We start from the raw sequence: 22395 nt of genomic DNA, 5'->3' as shown, positions 1-22395 counted from the left end.
CACCATGGAATACTATGCAGCCATCAAAAATGATGAGTTCATGTCCTTTGTAGGGACATGGATGAAATTGGAAATCATCATTCTCAGTAAACTATCGCAAGAACAAAAAACCAAACACCGCATATTCTCACTCATAGGTGGGAATTGAACAATGAGAACACATGGACACAGGAAGGGGAACATCACACTTCGGGGACTGTTGTGGGGTGAGGAGAGGGGGGAGGGATAGCATTGGGAGATATACCTAATGCTAGATGACGAGTTAGTGGGTGCAGTGCACCAGCATGGCACATGTATACATATGTAACTTACCTGCACATTGGGCACATGTACCATAAAACCTAAAGTATAAAAATAATAATAATAATAATAATAAATAAATTTAAAAAAATAAATAAAATAAAATAAAATTAAGTTTATCCTAAGATTTTTGCCTTTTCAAGCATCTAAATTCCTCAGTTTCTCAGAGAATAGGCCAGGACTCAGAAGAAAAAAGTCAACTTTGAGTAATAAAATCAAAATGATATTGAACACTAGATAGATAGATAGATAGATAGACAGAAAAAAGGGAATAAATACCTCTGAGAATTCCTAGTGCCTGAAAGCTCAAAACAAATGTATAGGAATCTTCTTGAGATTGTGGAGAAGATATTCCTTAGAAATAACTACTTTATATCCATTATTCTATTTTGAAATATATCAAACTTTCATGGGTAGTCTTTTTTTTAGTATGTTAAATATTTTTAGTGACCACAAAGAATAATCATAAGGGATCTTGTGGATTTGTTCTTTTTTCCCCCAAAAAAAGGTCTTAAGTTCTTCCATTCCAAATTATCTATCCAGGGGGATTTTCAGGAGTTAGCAATGTGTAAAATGTTCCTTGTTCAAGACAAAGACAAAAATGAAGCTTTTAAAATTGCCTGTGTCACAGTTAGGATAAAACAACCTGCCTATCACCAGAGCATAATTCAACCCCCTATTACCGAAGCATTACCTTCCCAATTCCTTTAGGAAGAGGTGGAGTATGAAATCGCAAATAGATAACAAAATTTAAGCCCCCAAAGAGAGAGAGAATATGTATCAAAATAGCTAAATGCATGTAAATAAGTACTAAATTTAACAGGCATGAGTAATGCAAACCTCACAGGAGCCATCTTGCCTAGGACTGCTTTCACGCTTCCAATTCAAAGGATATAAATGAGCTCCCCCCACACTTAAATATGGAATAAAAAGACAGTTGCACCGGACTATAGAAGAGGTAAGCCCAAATTCACAGAGGTTTTATTAAAAACAGGAAAAGGTCAGTCCTCTTCCCCCAAAGGAATGTCCAGGGCTTGTAGGAATTATTACTCCAAGATAGTTTCTTTATTAAATTCGCCGTGCAGAAATAGAAAGACAAGGCCAGGGGAGAACTAGAAAGACACAGGATGTCTTACTTTTGTCCAGCCTAAGCACTGCCACAATCTAAATTTAATGCCAAGATACCTCCTCTTCACTGTATCTATAAATCAGATACATGTGAAAACCCAGAGTAAATCCTTAATGAACTAAGAAATTATGCAATTAAACACTCCACTAATGATAAATATATCATCTATGTGCTTTCCTCAAAATAAAACAAAAAAGATAAATTCAGATTATTGTCCCAGATATAACATCTGCAAAAAACCTCCCTGCTCACCAATGACGTGAAACAGCCATCTGCATTTTAACCTATGTTTGCTTCTAGTTAAAATCAAGCATTCGTTAATGAATTAGTTTGAGTGAATTTATAGATTGAGGGCAGCCCAGCACTGCCTTGTTTAGCAAACATTTTTCAACATGGGCAGTCACAGGGAAATCTCAAGCCCAAGTTAAGTGCCAACTTAAAATGGATTCCCGAGACACCCCTGGCGTGTGAATTAATTCTATTTGTATTAATATTTGGAATGTCACGCAGGATGCCGCAGTTGGTTTTGCATGACACTCTGGCACTCTCTCCACAGCATTTTTATCATTAAAATGACCATGTTTTAAAAGCAATGACATACTGTGTGAGAGACTTTATAAGAATGAGAAGGATGAAAAGCTGGAAATTTCTCTACTGGCCTCTGCCTATTAAACACCCTACCTTTACAACAGCAGGGCACATTTTGGTGTCAAAGAACAGGGCACCGTATTCAATTTCGGTGCAGTGAGGGGTTTAAGTAATCCTGTCTCTTTACATTTGAGATCACAGCACTTCTAGAAAAGTCAACAGAATCAGCTGCTCCAAAATAATGTCCACAAGTCAGGCACACTCACACAAAAATACTCCTTGTGAGGAGGTAAGAAATTAAAATAACATCTGGCAGAGAAAAATCTGTTCTCAGGAGCTAAAACCAAAGAGGAGTGTCAGAGCTTGAGGTCTTCTCTTTGGAAAGCCTCTGCAACCAGCACTACTGGTTTTGTGGTAACAAGACAGGGCCAGTTTAGATCAGTGAAAACTAGGTACAAACGAATACCTCCCTTCAGTCTACAGTTTCAAATGTTTCTTAACATCTAACACTTTTACAGCTTGGAAATGAAAACATCACCTGGTTTGGGTTGTATTTCTTTCCCTTCCAGGATTCTGGTGAAGACGGCAATAAAACTAATATGGCTACAGAGAGCAGGAAGAATCATGAAAACAAGGATAAGGTGCACGCTACTTCATCAGCTCTTAATCAAGAAGGAACTCTAGTATGTACCTATGTGACCAGCTGTTTTCTATCTCCCTTGAGTTCTAACAGCAGGATCCATTCTAGGAGAATATCTGATCTGGGACTTTGGGGTTTTATATATTGTTACCCTTCCCCTCCTCCTCCTCCTCCCTATTTAATGGGTTCTAGAAAAAGCATAGGAGATTGCAGTTTCAGCAGACAGGGAAAAGAGGGCTGATATGCTTTACATAGTTATTTTTATATTTAATCCAAGAGCAAGAGAGGACTAAGCAACCCAGCTGACTCTAAAAAGCATTTTAGGAAGTTGGCAACCGAACAAGCCACCTCCTGCTATCTCCTACTGTGAAGTAACTGTATCCAGGGTATAGATATGTTCTTCAAAGATATCAATAGCACAGATAATTAAGTTAGTGCAGCAAACTAGCTACATGCTTTGAAGTGTGGAGACAGTTGGTACGCTAACCTTTCCCTCACCTGATAGGCTAAGCCTACAATCTCCTCACACATGTTAACAATCTCGTGACCTTTAGTCCGTCCTCATTATCACATCAGTTAGGTTACCCAACCACGTGGGGCCTACCATAAAAAGGGCTGCTTATAAACTGGGATAGTGAGTTAACAGGCTCAAAGACAGACTCCACCTGGGTAAGAAGAACCTCCAACTAGAGAAGCTAAAACTCTCTAGATTAAGCTATCCTGAGGCAGAAGAGAAAGAGCACCACAGGGTGGGAAGAGGGACCAGCTGACGCAGACATCATCAAACTCTGGAATACATCAGAATCATAAGAGGTGTTTCTAAGTATACCAGTTACTGGACGCCATCCTCTAGAGAGTCTTACTCAAAGTGTTGGGGTAGAGACATAAAATCTGTGTTTTAATGAGTATAACGGTGATTCAAAATTTGTGCTTCTCAGACTACACTTCTTAGAAAGGTAAGGACTGAAGCAAGTTTCTCAGGACTCCAGTAGTATGCACCTATTATCCAGAAACTACTAAACCCTGTGGTGCTTTATATATTTTATGTCATTTAATCTTCACCATATAAACACACACAATAAATATGTGTGTAAATATACACAATAAATAGATATATACACACCCTATATATATATTTGTAAAATACACAAAGCACAAGGGTTTAGTATATGTGTGTATTCTTCATTATTTAATCTTCACAACATACATATATATGTTGCATGTATATATACACGTTGTATAGATGTATATATGTATATATTGTATGTGTATATATGTTGCATGTACATTACATACATATGTGTTATGTGTATATATACATACATGTATGTATATATGTATGTTGTGAAGATTAAATGATATGTATATATGTGCATATATATAAGTACATATATGTATGTTATGAAGAGTAAATGTTGAAAAATATACACACACATATATATAATTTGATTCATTTTATAGCCACAGAAACTGAGGCTGAGCAATGTTAACTAACTTGATCCACGGTCACATGCTAATAAGTGGCAAAGCCATGTGCACAACCCAGATGTGCCCCTACCAAATGGACCCACAGAGCACCATGGAGAGAAGTCTCAAAGAAGCTGCAGTCCTTCCTGATATGTGTTTAATTCACCTGCTTTTCAGGCCTTCCCTCCACAGAAGACAAGAGGGAATGAGGCCAGGAGATTGAGAAAAGGCTGCAGCTAACAGGTACAAAATATCAGAAGTTGTCCAAAAATACAGGCATTCCTTACCAAGTGTATTACAACTTGCACTAATAAATTTCACGTAGATATCAGCCTTTAGGCACAGAGAAGCCCGCTATGAGTAAATGAAATATGGTTGTCCTCTGAATCAGAAGAGGATAGAGGACATGTGAAATGGGTCTCTTTCTATTCCACTCTCTACTCTACCCTGGTTATGCTAGACCCTGAATAAACTCCCTAAACTTCAATATATCCTGACTGTGTTTTACTCTGGGCTTTTAATGAGGAAGAAGTAGGGACAAAAAGAAGAAGAAAAAGAAATTATAGTCCCTCCTATAATGCCCCAAAACAAATGTGAGAATGCCACATTTTTCTGACTCAAGTACCAGGCTTGGGGACTCTATAGCTCCTTGACGAGAAGCCCTGTTATATTAAGAAAAAGGCAGAGGTGTTTCAACTGCTACTAGAAAGATAAATAGCCTAGGATATCCATTAATGCCCCATAAATTCTGCTGCCCAGAATGCTGATACATTTCTAGTGATTTGTGATGTTTTCCTTTCCAGTTTTTGATGGCAACTTAGGTATCATACAATAGACTGGTTTGGCAAAGGTAAAATGTCTAGCTATGACAAACTTAATTCCCTAGACTCAAAACCCTCAACAGGTGTGAAAACAGCAAATCTAGTTAACTTCCCAATTCCTATAGAAATCTCCACTGGGAATACGACTTTCGATGTGGCATTTCTAGGGGAAATTCTGTTGTTAAAGGTGTTCTTGGAGAATCTCCCATGAGGCTTGCTTAGGGAAATTTTACCTATTTCTCTTTCAAACATGAGGTTTCAGTGGATCTGACCCACCCTGATGATGAAATCTGAAAGGAGAGCCTCATCTCCCTTCTGAAAACACTGGGAAGGAGGCTTAGAGAACAATCAACTAAAAGGTGACAGCCACAGGTGGGAGTGACCACTTCATATTTACAAGACTGAGCCACACTGGATACTGTCTGCCATTTACACAGAACCTGAAGACCAGTTCAGTCCCATATGGCTTTTGGGGAGGAAAAGACAGACATGCATGGGATCAGCTGCAGAACTGGCAAAGAGAGAGTTACACAATCATTTTCTTCTTCTCCCTCTAGAAGCAAATATAAACCTACTTTATGATGGCAGTCCTCGTTTCCCAGAGAAGCACTTTTGCAATAATAACACCATAGAATAAAAGCTTGAGCGACCAGGGGCATTCAGAAAAATAAAGCCTTCCCACTTCCAAATATTGTGTTGTCATTGCCCTGTTCCTTACATTTTCTATCAGGAGCTCACCATGTTCCTACATACCCCAAGACTGAAGGGCACAGTCATTGTCCCACCCCAGTGGCGTTGCTTTGAGGAATAGCTGAATTATCATGTGGACAGTCACTCTGAACAGTGTCTCGTACATTTAGTAAGCTCTCTATAAGTCGTAGCTATTGATACTGTTGTGCTGGTGTTGTTAAATGTGGCTCAATTAGCCACAACACACATATTACATGCCAAATATTTTTAAAGCAAATATGTGGCTTATTTGTAGTTTTCATCTGTATTCTATAACCCATGGGGAGAATTCCTTTTTCTTTTTTTTTTTTTTTTTTTTTGAGACAGAGTCTCACTCTGTCGCCCAGGCTGGAGTGCAGCGGCGCGATCTTGGCTCACTTCAAGTTCCGCCTCCCGGGTTCATGCCATTCTCCTGCCTCAGCCTCCCGAGTAGCTGGGACTACAGATGCCCACTAATTTTTTGTATTTTTAGTAGAGACAGGATTTCACTGTGTTAGCCAGGATGGTCTCTATCTCCTGACCTCGTGATCCACCCGCCTCGGCCTCCCAGAGTGCTGGGATTACAGGCGTCAGCCACTGAGCCTGGCCTCCCATGGGGAGAATTCTAATCATGAAAGCAGCCATTTAAAAAGGATGAAAATATTTAAGCTACCTACTTTCTCTGTTACCTTTTAAACTTTGTAAGTGTCTAGAGCAGGGCTTCTCAGCCTAGGCACTGTTGACATTTGGGGCCAGACAACTCCTTGTTGTGTGGGGGGATGCCCTGTGGACTGCATGATGTTTAGCAGCATCCCTGGGCTCTATTCACTAGATGCCAGTGGCACCCTCTTCCAGTCTTAATAACCCCAAATCTCTCCAGACATTGCCAAAATGTCCTTTGGGGGACAAAATTGCCCCTAACTGAGAACCACTAGTCTGAGCCATTTTGAAATAGACGAATGAACTACAGACATAAGTTCTCTAAAATGTGCCTCAAATGTGAGATGGTATGCTCTTACCAATGATTTTACTTACACCACAAATAGCATTTTACTAGAAGTAAACTGAAACCCATTGCCTAACAGGAACAGTGAGATGCTTGGCACTAACAAGTTATGGTGAGCAAAATAGTCTAAACTTGTTCACATATGCAAACTCAACATTTAATTTTCTGCAAGATTACCCACAATAATTACAAAGTTTCTATAATACAGCCTTAAAAGCTTGGAACTATGAGATCCATAAGAATTGATCCTTTATCTTTTACCTTTACTGTGTACTGTGTCTGTGCAACATAGCAAATGAATGTAGGCAATATTTTCCTCTAATTTCTAGGAGTACTAAAGTGAAACTTTCCTGAAATTAAATTGATTATTAAATAATCCAATGGAGGGAAATACAGAGTCAACTCGAATGTACAAACAACACTAAGGTAAACCAAAGACCATTTTGCTTATAAGCATGTATCCTTCAACTGAACATAGCTGTTGCACATATGATAACTAATAGCTTGACACTCTAAAAGTAATGTTGAAATATTAGTTGCTGCCAGTTAATGATGCTTTGAGGACAAAGAGTTGACATCTATATGACACCAGTTTGTTCAGTCTGCCAGTAACATACAGTATGTTTGAGGCATTAGTAATAGCTTGAATAAACTATCTACCTGGAATCTATGGTCAAATGCTGGCTAATGCCATATCAACTTGAAGATTTCAGAGCCATTATCATAAGACGTAATTTCTCTGTCATAGTCTTAGAATTAACCCAGACCAAGAAATCCAACCTAATACACAGAGCTGTATTAAGATCTTACTTAACTGATATGAATAGAGTTCATGTGAGAGAAGACACACATTCATTTTTTCACCTTCTGATAGCCACATGACTAATAAAGTCTCATTTCAAAGGTGAAAAAAAAAACCCACAACACTGACACCCACATTTTGGCAAAGTATCAAGCCAATTCCCCTAAGGGTATTAGTCGCTTTGATGAAAGAATGTTGCACCATCTCATTTGGTTGTTCCTTCTCTTTCTAAGATGATGTTACTGACAGGGATTACTCTCTTATTACATGGTAAAGTGGGTAGGACTGCAGACAAACACAGGACCTAAGTTTGCAAGTACAAGGTCATTTCTCTTTGCATAGAGCTACCTCAATTCCATCTTCTGAGGAGCAGAGATTATGATTTCCATGCTACCATGTGATCTCACAATGACAGGAAAGCCTGAGGACCCAGGAGGAAAAATAAGTGATCTGCATCCTATGTGAGCCTTCAGGAGCCACTGTGTCCTTCCCTGTCTCCTTTCTTTAATTCTTCAATTGAGGACCAAGTCAGAATCGTTGCACCATCTGGTAGCCATGGATACCACACTCAATACACAATATGATCTTAGGAGTCTTTTTTTTTTTTTTTTTTTAACATCTCCAGGGGTGTTTAATCCCCTTCCTAACTTTCTTCACACTTAATCTCCAGTCCTCTCCTGCACCAACCCCCTTCCAAGACTGGAATCTCTAAGAGGTGAAATCAACCTGGATCTAGATGTCAGAAAACCCACTTCTAGTCTTCTGCTATTTTTTTTAACAAGCCGTATCACTCTGAACAAGCCACATAATCTTGCTAAATTCACTCAGCTATAAAAGACAGGTAAGTTGTGACTTCATAAACTTTCACTACAAAAATATCATGTATTATTAGAAGAAATACATTGAGAAAAACAGTAGAAGGGAGTCATTTTGCATGTTATTTCAGTGGAAACGATAAGAAAACAATTATCTAATCAACAAGCACAATTATTCTCAAGCAGTTTTCTTCAGAGCCGGTCATATGACCTTCTAAAGAAAAAGGTAAAAAGCGATCACTTTTTCCCCCTTCCAATCATTCTTCTCCCTTCTAGCATAAAAATACTCCAATCCCTAACTTTAATCCTTCCCCTCCATGTCCAGCATTTAAAAAGAATAATTGGGCAGTTCCCAGTATTTTTCCAAGAAGTACCTTAGGGCCTTTGACTAGTGGTCTAACCTCAGGGATTATACCTGTGATGGTTAATACTGAGTGTCAACTTGATTGGATTCAAGGATGCGAAGTATTTATCCTGGGTGTGTCTATGAGGGTGTTGCCAAAGGAGATTAACATTTGAGTCGGTGGACTGGGAAAGGCTGACCCATCCTTAATCTGTGTGGGCACCATCTAATCAGCTGTCAGCGCAGCTAGACTATAAAGCAGGCAGAAAAACGTGAAAAGACTAGACTGGGCTAGCCTCCCAGTCTACATCTTTCTCCCATGGTGGATGCTTCCTGCCCTCAAATATCAGACTCCAAGTTCTTCAATTTTGGGATTGAACTGGCTTTCCTTGCTCCTCAGCTTGCAGATAGCCTATTGAAGACCTTGTGATCATGTGAGTTAATACTTAATAAACTCCCCTTTATATATATATATATAATGGGTATGTATATAGATAGATAGATATAGATATAGAAATATGTATATACATATATATACATAGCTCTTATTAGTTCTGTCCCTCTAGAGAACCCTGACTAATACAATAATTAAACTGACTTAAGAAGGTTGCCTAACCTTGACTTTAACCTTGGAAATACAAGGATTTTTCATCTTCCTCTTTCCACTCTGACTTATATTGCATCTCATTTCTCATACAACAGTCTAGGGCCTCTCCTCTTTTCCTGGTCCCCTATGCTTACCAAAACCCACATCTTCAAAACAAACATGCAGAGCAGGAAGTACCTCTCAGAAGGGAATTCCATCTGCTCTACAGAGTGCCATCGGCCACATCACAGAAGCAGCAGGCAACTCTCTAGGGAAGACACCATAGTGTCTGGTGGACTCCAGGAAGCTACAGCACAAGAAGGCAAAGGATTCCCTCCACGCCCCAGCCTGGATTCTAAGAAAAAAAATAATGTTGTAAATCACAGCCCTCACGTCATTCCTTAAAGACCAGATGATGGTGTCCCAGACTCAAAGGCAATAGCAAAACCTGCAAAAAATGGTCACCTATTTCCATTTCCCAGGAAGACCCTCATTATATACAAAGATGTGACTCTCCTCCATCCACATGTCCCCAAGTTCCTATAAGTTGATTCTAATTGGAAGAGATCACCAAAGTAGAGAGAAAAATCTTTCTGGGGCAAGGGTCCAGAAAGTGGTGGTAAAATGCAGAGAATGACTTTCATTTTGGCTGTAAGTTGCTGTGATCTTAGGGAAACTACATAACTCAGTTTCTTCATCTGTAAAATTGGGAAGAATGTGACTTATTTAGCTCACAATATTTTTAAAAATTAAGAGAAGTAAAAGCTATTTTAAAATAAAAATCATCAAATAGTATTAAACACCGAGTATTCAAATATAGATTAATCTAATTTATGTCTATATTTGCAAAAGTACAATGGGACTTTAGAAAATCTCCAAAGTTATTTTATTTATTTATTTTTTTTGAGATGGAGTCTCACTCTATCGCCCAGGCTGGAGTGCAGTGGTGTGATCTTGGCTCACTGCAACCTATGCTTCCCAAGTTCAAGCAATTCTCCTGCCTCAGCCTCCCGAGTAGCTGGGATTATAGGCATGTGCTACCAGGTCCGGCTAATTTTTGTGTTTTCAGTAGAGACAAGGTTTCACCACATTGGCCAGGCTGGTCTCGAACCCCTGACCTCAGGTTATCCACCCCACTTTGGCCTCCCAAAGTGCTGGGATGACAGGCATAAGCCACCACTCCCAACCAATGTTAAAATCTGGAAAAGCAAAATAATGCTTCTAATATTGTTTGTCCTCACATAAACGTACCTACACTTCTTTCTCTCCATGCCTCTTTCTGTGTCTATATTTTTACATGAATCTCTGTCTCAAAAGATAGCAAAATAGAGTAGAAGAGTTCACTTGATTCGAAGGTAAAATACCATAATGTAAATTTCAATTCCACTATTTCTAGTTGTGTTACCTTGGACAAAATAATGTCTGAAATGGAGATGATGATCCCAGACAGTCTACTTCCAGAACTGGTGACCTGTTAAATGAGAGCCACCTACTTCTGCCTTTCTCTTTTTTTCCTTCTCTCCACTTTCTCTTCTTCCTCCTCCTCCTTCTTCTCCTCATTGTCCCATTATTCTTGTCCACCACTGCCATTTCTTCTCCATAAGACAGAATTAAATTTGAGTCCTGTGATATTTCTGGGATTATTAAATAGCAAAATTAAATTGCTTTTTATTGTGATTGCCTTCCATGTTTCTGCTATGAGACTTTTGAATACCCTAGAATAAATGCAGTTATGTACTGGGTCTCTCCTTCATTGCAAAAAAACAAAAAACAAACAAACAAACAAACAAAAACACCTTTCCCACAAGCCCTGCAAATTTTCTCTGACTTAATGAAGCAATATGTATATATGTAAGGAAGTTTATGAATTTGAGGCTTGGCTCCGTCACTTGGTCTGTGTGAACTTGGGCAAGTTTCATTTTGGGGGCTCAATTTTCTCATGTATAAGATAGGGGTAACAATATCTATCTGATAAGAGTAATGAGAGAATTATATCAATTAAGATACCGGTAAAACACATAGCCTAATGCCTGGATAAATGGTAAGTGAACAGTAAGGAGCAGATACTATTATGTTAAAACTAAAAATCAGTTTTATGTATTAATGGCACCTTGACTAACTTCAATATTGGCAATTTGTAGGGAGAATTTCAAAATAGGATGCTGCCCCATCAAATAGCTTGGAGACAAAAACCTCCAATAATGACTAATACTCACTGAACGCTTACTGTATGCCAGACATTTTCTTGGTAATCTACATGTGTTCATTCATTTCATCCTCACAACAATCTGATGAAGTGGGTATAACTATTATTCCAATTTCAGATGAGGAAAGAGAGATGAAGGGTAGTTCAGTTACTTCCCTAGGTCATCGCAGATAGATGAGCCAGAATTCAAACCCCTGGGGTCTAGTTCTAGAGCTATGATGTAGAGCATGTTCCAAAATCATCTTCCTCCAGGAAAGATGGCATCTTCTAAACCAACTGGTATGTTGCCAGTAATTTGTTACCGGTAATAAAGTACTGGAGTCTGCTGATTATTTTCTTTTTAATTTAAACGGGTGCAGTTGCACTTATAATGTAATTATCGATGTTCAGTAACATTCTTATTTCCTCTTTAGTGTAGAAAAGAAAGCAGCGCAATCCAAGCTAAAGCTCTGGAATTACTCAGAGTCCAGTGGTCATCTGTGGTATGTGCATGTCACCCATCAGCATCAGCATCTCTGTCATCACCACCACAGTTATCATCACCACCATCGTATTATTATATATTGATCACTCTATGCCAGGGATGTGGTGATTCTTCACATATGTTTTCTGTATGTGTTACAGCAGAAGAAAATGTTGAAAACCACTGAGCTACACTATTCCAGAGGCATACTTATAAGACTTTTCTCATAATTCTACTATATACCACTGACCTGAAGAGGGAAAGAAGAGTACAATAATATTACTGGTATTTATTTTGTGTTAATCACTGGAATAGGCATTTTAAATATATAATCTTATTTAATCCTCAAAATAGGCCTAAAATATAGACATTATAGTTATTTTAACCCCAGCTTTACAACAAAGGGAACCACTGCTCAGAATGGCTAAGCATCTTTCCCAAGGATTGCAGAATTTTGAAATTATAGCTTCAGGATTTGAACCAGACCTATAATGATTCTTTTGAGCAGTCCCTTAAGATAGTTTTACTATTTTCTAAACTGGGGGTGTGTGTGTTTTTTCTCCTATGACACAAGCTGTCTCTTCTGTTATCTATTTATTAGAAAGCAGAAGCTCTCAACAAAGTTCTAGATTGGGAATCTGAAATCGCAAGCCATAGCCCTGGTTTTGCAGCTCACGTGTTGTGTGGGCAACTTATTTATCTATTAAAATGAGGAATTTCATCTCTAACCTACTACATGCTATGATTTCCCTAGAAAAACATAACAAGTACCCATTGTCATTGTCATTCATATGATATCCAGTCATATGATATCTCCCGAGGGCATGTTCTCTGCCCTTGGGAAAGAAGATTGTAGAGAGAAGCCCACTGCACTGATGTGCTTGTTGACTGGAGCATCAGACAAGGGTGGTTAAAAAGAAGGTTGGCTGGGAAGTGTGAGAAAGTCATCCACCTTGCAGCTGTCTCTGCCCGAATAGTACCATGGCTAAATAAGAGTCTCTCTCTAGAGATCTCTGCTGGCACCTTGTCTTCATTCCTTTCTGGACAAAAAAAAACCAAAAAAACAAAAAAACAAAAAACATGTCCTCATGAAGAATGTATTGCCTTCTACATGCAACTGCCAAAAACCCAACTGTAGGCAAAATCCATCTGACAGAATCTCTTAACTGCTTTGATTCAGTTCTTAAAGGAGATTAGTTGTTGGAAGGTCACAGAGAAGCCATCCTACTGCACATTGCAGCTTGGGGTTTCAAAGCTTTCACTACTAAGGGGATCTCCGTGCTTGATGCCCCTTCTCTCCATGCTGTTTAATCAATGAATCAACAAATAGTTACTGAGCAAGGCTTCCCTGGGGTCTGCAGGTCACTTCAAATGTGGCTCTCCTGTTCAATAGCAGGAGAAAGAAAAACGGATTTTTCTGACTCCTCTTAAAGTTTCCGTTTATAAAACCAGGGCTGGCATCAAAAGACTGTGGGTCTCCTGTCCCTCTTTTTTCATTCCCTGAACCTTCTGATTCACAAGTAAAAATGAAATGTTATGTAGCTGGGACAATATATAAGAGCTGGAAGGGAGGAAGGAAAGAAGGAAGAAAGAAAAGGAGGGAGAAAACAAGGAAGAAAGGAGGAAAAGAGAAAGAGAAGTAAAGAAAAGAGGGAAGGAAAAAAGGGGAGGGAAGAGAAGAAGGGAGGGACAGGAGAGAAGAATGAAAGAATGAAACCCTTAGATTTCAAGAAGGTCAAAAGACACAGTGAACATGCAGACAATACTCCCAAGAAATATATCTTTGGTAGCATATACACTCCATACTTACTAGTCTGTTCATTATTACTGCTTTTTAGTATATATGATTATCTTTGTGAACCCCTACTTTTAAGCTTTTAGGATTAGTGTAATTATGAACGCCTTTTTTTTTTTTTTTTTTTTTTGAGACAGAGTCTCACAGTCACCCAGGCTGGAGTGCAATGGCGCAATCTCGGCTCACTGCAACCTCCACCTCCCAGGTTCAAGCGATCCTCCTATCTCAGCCTCCCCAATAGCTGAGATTACAGGTGCCCACCACCATGCCTGGCTAATTTTTTGTATTTTTAGTAGAGACAGGGTTTCACCATATTGGCCGGGCCAGTCTCGAACTCCTGACATCAGGTGATCCACCCACTTCGGCCTCCCAGAGTGCTGGGATTACAGGCGTGAACCACCGCGCCCAGCCATGAATCCCTTTAAATGTCCCTCTGCCTTAACCCTACCAATAGAATCATACATAAAATGTGCATTTAGCCTCAATACCCATAGTATCAGAAATCCACCCCCCCACACACAAAAAAAAACAAAACTCAACTAGTGTTTCTAAGTAATTTGCATGAAAATTTAAAAAATAATGAATATAAATATTACTTTTGGTTTTTAATAACAACGTTATATAGGACAGGTGCAGTGGCTCGTGCCTGTAATCCTAGCACTTCAGGAGGCCAAGGTGGGAGGACAGCTTGAGCCTAGGAACTCGAGAACAGCCTGGGCAACAAAGCAAGACGCCATGTCTACAAAACGTTTAAAAAATTGAGCCCAGGAGTTCAAGGCTGCAATAAGCTATGATCATGCCACTGCACTCCAGCCTGAGCAACAGAGAAAGACCCTATCTCAAAAAACATACTTTTTAAAAGTAAAACACTATACTATGCTACAAAATGAATCACCATCTCCCAGGTGATGAAAGCTACTGTGATGTACAGTTGTCACTATGACAGGACCAAACAATGGTGTGAATAGTGTCCTTCTCTGTGAAGCACACAGAGCAGGATTCTACTTGATGATATTTTTCCTCAATCAAAAATACAGTCATCCCTCAGTATCCTTGGGGATTGGTTCTGGGACTCCTGCATATACCAAAGCCTAAACATACTCAAGTCCTGCAATCAGCCCTGCTGAACCCACATACACGAAAAGTCAGCCCTCTGGACATGGGTTTCACATCCCACAAACACTGTAGTTTTGATCGGTGTTAGGTTGTAAAAAAATCTACCCACAAGTGGACTTGCACAGTTCAAACCCATGTTGCTCGAGGGTCAAGATAATAATGAAACTAGCAACAGTTTACTGGACACTTGCTCTGCCAGACACGCTGCTGAATACTTTCCATATGTTATCTCATGTAACTCTTTCAGCCAACACTGGTATACATTATTACCCTCACTCTACAGATGAGAATGTGGAAGGTCAGGTAGGTGAAGTCACTTTACCAAAAAATCTTAAACATGGTTAGGTCCAGAGCAAAACCCCAACCCATGTCTGACTCTGAATATTTTGCTTCATAATCACCCTGTACCTAACACTTTTAGTCCTATCTTTCAGCTTGGAGAATCAAGATGACGAAAAGTAAAAACAGCATATTTTTATTATATTTTACCCCAAACTCCACTTATATTTGGTGTTCCCACACTTGCTTCAAATTGCTCCTTTCCCACCCAACATTAATTACTAGAGTCTATTCTTTTATATCTTTTTGATAAACATAGCTGGTATTAGAATAGAAAACACACCATGAGATCACAGTATTAACCATGATATTCTGAAACATTTTTCAGTCTAAGCATGCAGTAAGGCTCTCCAACATCTTAAAAAGATTGATTTTAAAAAAAGCTTAAATATAAGCACCATGTTAACACTTAGCACTTACAGTTCTAAACAAAGAGTTTGCCAGATAAAATCTGGAGTGTATGTAGAGGGGGTTGATGTTTTACATTTTATTGAGCTTCTAAATTATAACCCTCATGCTTTTTCATGTGCTGATTGGTTCTATTACAGTAGAGGTATTAATAGAAAAATACACACCTGAAATTCTATCATTCAGTATGACACCTGTATATGTACAATGATGCATCTATTCAGAAGAATCTATATGTTAAAAGGAGTTAAAAGAGACATTATCTTTTGTTCCAGGATGATGCAATTATTTATACCATCTGTATGTGGAAGGAGGTATGGCTCAAGAAACCAGTTCAGGTCTGTTTCACCTTGAAGCTCAGCACACCTAGACAGAGTCCTTTGCTTAAAGTGCCTGTGGTTGCTTGAGATGTGACTCTGAGCATCTTCATTCCTGCATTCATGCTGTGTACTGACTAGATCCAACTCCAAATCTGGATAAAGACACGGCTATGCTTCTAAGTGTCCTCTTTCCACCCAGATTTGGCTACTAGACATTCTTCATTTAGTTTTTAAAATAAGCATAGCAGATAACAGCACACCAAACAAACCACGAGGTTAGCACTTAACACAGGTACAATTTGCTCATTTTTCTTGGTTGAAGGCAAATTTATGAATACAATCATTTTCCCATACTGAAACCATCTCTACCAGAGAAATGCAAATATTATTGTGATATCTGGTCCTCGTAGAACTCAGAAAATATCTGGGTGGATGAAAACTCTGAGGTTAGGACACAGCACTTCTCACAGTATCTGCATGTGCTTATTACCATATTGGAGAAGTTGTTTCCAAAGCAAATAACAGTTTTCAGAAAGACCGAGTTTACGAATTAATCTGGAGACAGGGAGAGAGAGAGAAAAGACAGCTGTACCATTTAAAAGCTAAGGAACGAAATGACCTATTCCTCTTATGTCAAGACTTGAGAACTTCTAGTACGCAATTAGCTTGACATTCCATAAAGGAAGCCCTGAAATACAGACTTCCTTTTTGTTTCTAAAATAAAGGTACTTACCAGTGAAAATCCACAAGTCACCACACTTTGCCCAGAATCACTTTGGCCGCCCTTCTCCATGGAAGCACAGAGTGGGACCTGCCAAGTTTGTGGAGATACCTACTTGGGCTGGTTGGAAATAGGTAAGGGGGGAAGAAGGGGGAGAAAAGAAAGACTTTCCCTTTAAAACTGAACAGAAGCTGATACCAAATCACATGACCTTTTACCGTAATTTCTATTAAAATCATTTCATGTCTGGTTGCCTCTGCTCTCCTGGCTCATTTGTATTGTTTACAACAAGTCATTGCACTGGCAGTTAGTGGTGGCTGAATCCATGGTTACCCGTTTTTACATTCACTAGTTAAATGGAATGCAGCTCTGCTGTGGGTTTCAGGGAGCAAGCTCTTCAGAAACCACAATCCAGCTATCAATCAGACTAATCTGAGAGAAATTAATCTTATAAACATAAGTATTGTTGCATATTAAAAATGGATAGAAAGGGGGCACGGGCTTTTATTGGTTGGAATTAATTGGAGTTATGAAAGTGGACAAGCCGAGATTTGACTTAGAGCCTCAGAGTGTTCAGTCTGTGGTCTCCATCTGACAGCCATTCACGTTGTGCATCTAAAAAGCTTTCAAGGGTAATACAACCACCCTTGAAAACAAATCCACCACTTTCCAAAATTCTGTGAGCATTTACTGACCTGAATGTTCTTAGAATCTAAGTAGTGGCTAAATACAGGTTTAACCAGACTGCAATCATAGCAAAGTAACTTAAACAGATATATACAAGACAGTAAAACACCAAACAGACAGCACTGGGTAGGATTCAATTAAGACAAAACCTCAGTGGAATGCTCTTTACAAGTAAATTAAAACTGCAAACTAATATGTTTTGAGAGCAAGAACAGTACAAATTCATTCTATTGTCCATGAATTTATGTGGTTAATTCTTTAAAAACATTCCCCAAAGCTAACTTGTTTCTCAAGATGGACATGACCAACAATTACAATTCGTAATAAAAATTTAGAAGTTGTATAGTTTAATGCCCACAGTAATTGTCCCACGAGTCACATCTAAATGCTAAATGAGAACAGCAAATAGTTAAAGCTAACATATTACAACCCCATCTACTGCAAAGTCACTGTATCAGAAGCTAGAATTGATTTGTTTCCTCAGAACGAATTGAAAATGAATGTAACATAACGTCGGAAAAATCCCTCCTGCACTGCTAATCGGATATTGTATAATGGTTGATTGCAGCTTTGCCCTGTACTATTGCTGCCTAAATCATACATACTTACACGTTCTGGGTTCTTCCAAGAGTTTGGTGCAGTTTCAAGGACAAATGTCTTAAGGAAGCCTCTCTACTGTGCAGCAGGGAGCCTAGCTCGGATCTGATGACAAGAGCACAGTGCTAAATCTGACAACAGAGAAGGAAACTTCCTGTGTGAAGAGGAGATCTTGGAAAGTCTCAGGGTTAAAAAGGCTGCTTTAAATGTGCTGGTTGATTTGCTCCCTGGTTGTGTATACACAGTAGCAGCTGATCTGTGTTTGCAGCCCTGCAGAAAGGAACCTTTACTGAAAACCAATGGCATCACATTTCAGCGGAGCTGGTGCCAAGTGCTGGAGAGCAGAGCAACCTTTGACAACTTCACACAATTCACCCCAGCAGACTCACCACAGGTCAGAAAGGAATGTGGAAAGTATCTCCCCACCAGGTTTCATCTCAGGTATGTTAGCGCAGTCCCTGGGAAACCACACACTGTTACTGGCTGGATTCTGACAACAGTGTAAGGTATTCTCGGGACTTATACGTAGTTCCTGTCTCTGCTGTCCTGACCTACAGTGTACTATATTTTAACAGAAGCTTTAAAATGAATCAGGATTTTCTAAAATGCATTTCCCTCTGCTTCTTATAGAAACCTTTGTATGTAAGGTTCCTCTGTTTTTCCTCAGAAATAAACTGAGGATAAAATAATGTAAGATCGGGTAGTCTGGTATCAACTTCTGCATTCTGTCTCCCAATGCAGAGGCTGGAGTTTTAACATTACTGTGTTGTCAGGGGCCATTTTAGTATCGTTCAGTAGAAACTGGGGATGGCTGCAAAACTTCACTCCAACAGAACCAACTATTGTAATGAGCTATAGACATGTTAGGAACAGACAGGCAATGAAGAACATGAAATATTCCACTGTTTAGCAGTGGAATCACCTTCTTTATTATCATCCTTAACATAGAAGACAGTGAAAATTCTAGACCTTACCAACTGTAGTAGTGAAAGTTAAGACAGAGTAAGAGACAGAGAGAAAGAGAGAGACAGAGACAGAAGGTAAGGGCGGCTGCTAGTGGCAGTAACAAACTTAATCCAAGTCATTGGTTAACCACTTCATTAACTGTGAGTTCCTCACTGCCCTTCCTTTCTCTTCTGTTTCTATGATAAGTCCAGATTATGGTGTATTATATGGTATTTTTCACTATTGTGCTTTTTACTTCAAAGGCCAGAAATCAGAACTGACAGTTTAACAAAAGTCCACGTTAAATGTGTCAGGCAGCTTGGGAGAATGTTCCCCTACTTATCTGAAAGCCAGCCCAGGAGCTGCCTGGGCAACTGGTGAATTACCCAAGGTGTTTGTTTTCATTTTGGCCACACTGTTGTTTAGGAATAATGATAATTCCCTTACATCTGAGAGTCCACATAATGTAATGAATAGACTCTGGGCTCTGGTGCCAAGTAGCTCTAACTTCCTATCTCTACCACTTTCTACCTACATGAGGTTGGAGGTTGATTAAAAATCTCCGAACTTCTGTTTCCTCACCTGTGAAATGGAGACACTATAACTACCATACACAATTTTTTGTGAAGTTTTAAAGAATAACACATGTCAAGGGCTTACCACAGTGCCTGGCACGCATGCATTTACAAACATTTACTGAGCCTCCTCTCAGAGCCAGGCACAGTGCCAGACACTGGGGGCACAAAGGCAATTAAGACATGGTCTCTACCCTCAAGTGCAGTTCCACAAGTGTTATATATTTCCTCCTTCCCTCCCATAATTTGTGCAGTCTCCATTTAAATGCTCTGTTTCATTTGATCCTTCCAACAGTCCTATGAAATAGATGAGGCTAAACCCAGTTTACAAATGGGAAAACTTTGGCTTGAAAGTGAGAGTCACACAGCTGGTAAATTGCAGCCTAAACATCAATCCAAGCTTTCTGATTCTGTCAAGTTCTCTTTAAGATATATATATATATAAAATATATGTGAATTGACCACATAGCATTCATAGTTTGCATTATTAGATATTATACTGGTTATCTTCACAGTGTCACGTATACATATAATGCACTTCCCTGCAGGTAGCATAAGTCCCTTAAAGAGAGGCACTATATCTTAAAATTACTTTATATTCTCAAACAGGCCTAGCATGATGTTAAAGATATTACCTGCTGAATAAATCTTCCTAAATTGAAAAAAACTCAAGTAGGGTCACTTTTACTACCCAAAATCATCCTCACAGAAAGCTGGAACCCTTCAATAAATGATGGTTTGGAAGTTATATGTGGCCTTCCAGTGCTCTTGCTGTCTATGTCATTACTTCCAAATCATTACATACATGTCAAAGTTCTTAACACTGACTCATCATCAAACTCCCTGAAGATTGTTTTCTTCGTTTGTTTAGCATATATCCTGTACACTGAAGCCCTGATGAATTTTGGTAAAAGTGATTAAATATTTACTTTTTAATTCAAGCCTGACCCAAAGACATCTCTTGATTTCTGGGTCCACTCCAGTTTCTAGTGTTTTCTTTTTGTTTTGTTTTTGTTTTTGTTTTTTTGGTTTTTTTGTGAGAGGGAGTCTCACTCTGTTGCCCAGGATGGAGTGCAGTGGCGCGATCTTGGCTCACTGCAAGCTTCGCCTCCCGGGTCCACGCCATTCTCCTGCCTCAGCCTCCCGAGTAGCTGGGACTACAGGCGCCCACCACCATGCCCAGTTAATTTTTTGTATTTTTAGTGGAGACGGGGTTTCACCGTGTTAGCCAGAATGGTCTCGATCTCCTGACCTCGTGATCTGCCTGCCTCGGGCTGCCAAAGTGTTGGGATTATAGGCGTTAGCCACCGCGCCCGGCCCCAGTTTCTAGGTTTAACAGTTCACAAAGTGTAGAGTTCTGTTGATCATTATCTTATAAATCACAGCACAGTATCCAGCAATCTTGGGTAGAGTTTGCTTTTTATACATATATAATCTGTACAAACAGCTCAAATTTCTTAAATAATTATTGATCTACTGCTTCATTTTATGCATTAAAATGTAACCCATTTCTGATGGAAGAATTGATTAGACATTTATCAGTGAATTATAGATAAAAATATTCTTTTTCTTTTTTTTTTTTTTTTTTGAGACAGAGTTTTGCTCTTGTTGCCCAGGCTGGAGTGCAATGGCACAGTCTCAGCTCACTGCAACCTCCGACTCCCGGGTTCAAGTGATTCTCCTGCCTCAGCCTCCCGAGTAGCTGGGATTACAGGCATGCACCACCATGCCCGGCTAATTTTGTATTTTTAGTAGAGATGAGGTTTCTCCACGTTGGTCAGGCTGGTCTCGAACTCCTGACCTCAGGTGATTCGCCCACCTTGGCCTCCCAAAGTGCTGGGATCACAGGCGTGAGCCACCATGCCAGGCCAAAAATATTCTTAAAAGACATATGTATAATATCTAGAACTTGGATTTCAACTAATGTATTACATTCATTAGTTCTTTTTGTTTGGTTTGTTGGCATTTTTAAGAGATGGGGCCTTGCTATGTTGTCCAGGCAGATCCCAGCTCCAGGCCTCAAATAATCATCAAGCCTCACCCTCCCAAGTAGCTGGGATTACAGGTATAAGCCACTGCACCCAGCACTTACTATGTGCATTAGTTCTAATCTTATACCCTGGGCATCTTTTAAAATAGAATTTAGAATACTATTTCTAAGTATTTACTACCAATGATTCCTTCAGCCTTAACAAAAATCCAGGAAATTTAGATTAATAGTAACGTCATGGCAAAACTGCAAATGACAGGTGATATTTGAGATAAAGAAGACAATTACTGAACACATTGTTTTTGTTTCCAAAGTCAGTCACTTGTTTGTTTAGACAAGCTGTGGCCATCTGTAAGGGAAAGTAAATATGCTCAAGCACTGGCACTGCATACGTGAGAATTATCAGTCTTACTACCATCTTTGATGTCCAGCTGCCCAGCTGCCCTGCAACTACTTCAGGGACAAACTAGCAGTTGCCCAGCAACTACTTCCTGCTTCCTCCCTGAAGTAATACGTCAAGTACCAACCACAATGTTCGTTCTACAGTAGACAAGAAATGTACCAATCAAAGACCACTCTGGAGCTGAGCAAATTCACCTCAGAATGGCCAGATCTGTTCAGCACAGAGAACTGGTGGACCCAATGACTTTTCTTCACCACCTGAAACCAAGTAACCTTACCATTTATAAGCACTTTTAGAGCCAAGAGTCTGACTCAACTCTCATATCCATCTTGAGAAGCAGATGCTTTTAGTATTCACATTTTTATAATTATAAAGGTTCAAAGAATTAAAATTAAATAATTTCTCAAAATCATACAGGCAATAAGTGATCCAGTAGAGATTTTGAAATGAGAGCTCTAATTCCAAAGCCTTTTCTCATAACACACTGTCCTTTCCCTTCAGGGGATCACTAGTTTGCCTCTTTTTCCTTTTGGCTTCACATCTCACAGCTCAGTTAAATACAGACAAGGCTATTCCCCACCCTTATCCCCATCCCTCACCCCCACCCTCCACACACACACCTCAC

The 22395-nt window shown here is 39.4% G+C and overlaps 1 protein-coding gene across 5 annotated transcripts in view; it reads right to left on the bottom strand.

The window, feature by feature from the left end:
* ESRRG (estrogen related receptor gamma) overlaps positions 1 to 22395 on the bottom strand; it is a 592692-nt gene that overhangs the window by 563166 nt on the left and 7131 nt on the right. The window contains exon 1 of one of the 5 annotated variants that reach the window (XM_054442423.2): positions 17870 to 18051. The exons of 3 other annotated variants lie outside the window; for them this stretch is intronic. The gene's annotated coding sequence lies outside the window, so the exon portion shown is untranslated. Of the gene's footprint in view, positions 1 to 9403; positions 9436 to 17869; positions 18052 to 22395 lie in introns of those variants that run through there. One more of the 5 variants, XM_054442432.2, reaches the window with a different exon arrangement.

Source organism: Pongo pygmaeus, chromosome 1 (genome assembly GCF_028885625.2).
Source record: "Pongo pygmaeus isolate AG05252 chromosome 1, NHGRI_mPonPyg2-v2.0_pri, whole genome shotgun sequence".
In the NCBI taxonomy this organism is placed as follows: Eukaryota; Metazoa; Chordata; class Mammalia; order Primates; family Hominidae; genus Pongo; species Pongo pygmaeus.
Note: the sequence above shows the minus strand (reverse complement) of the source record. Positions and strands in the feature narration are given on the sequence as shown.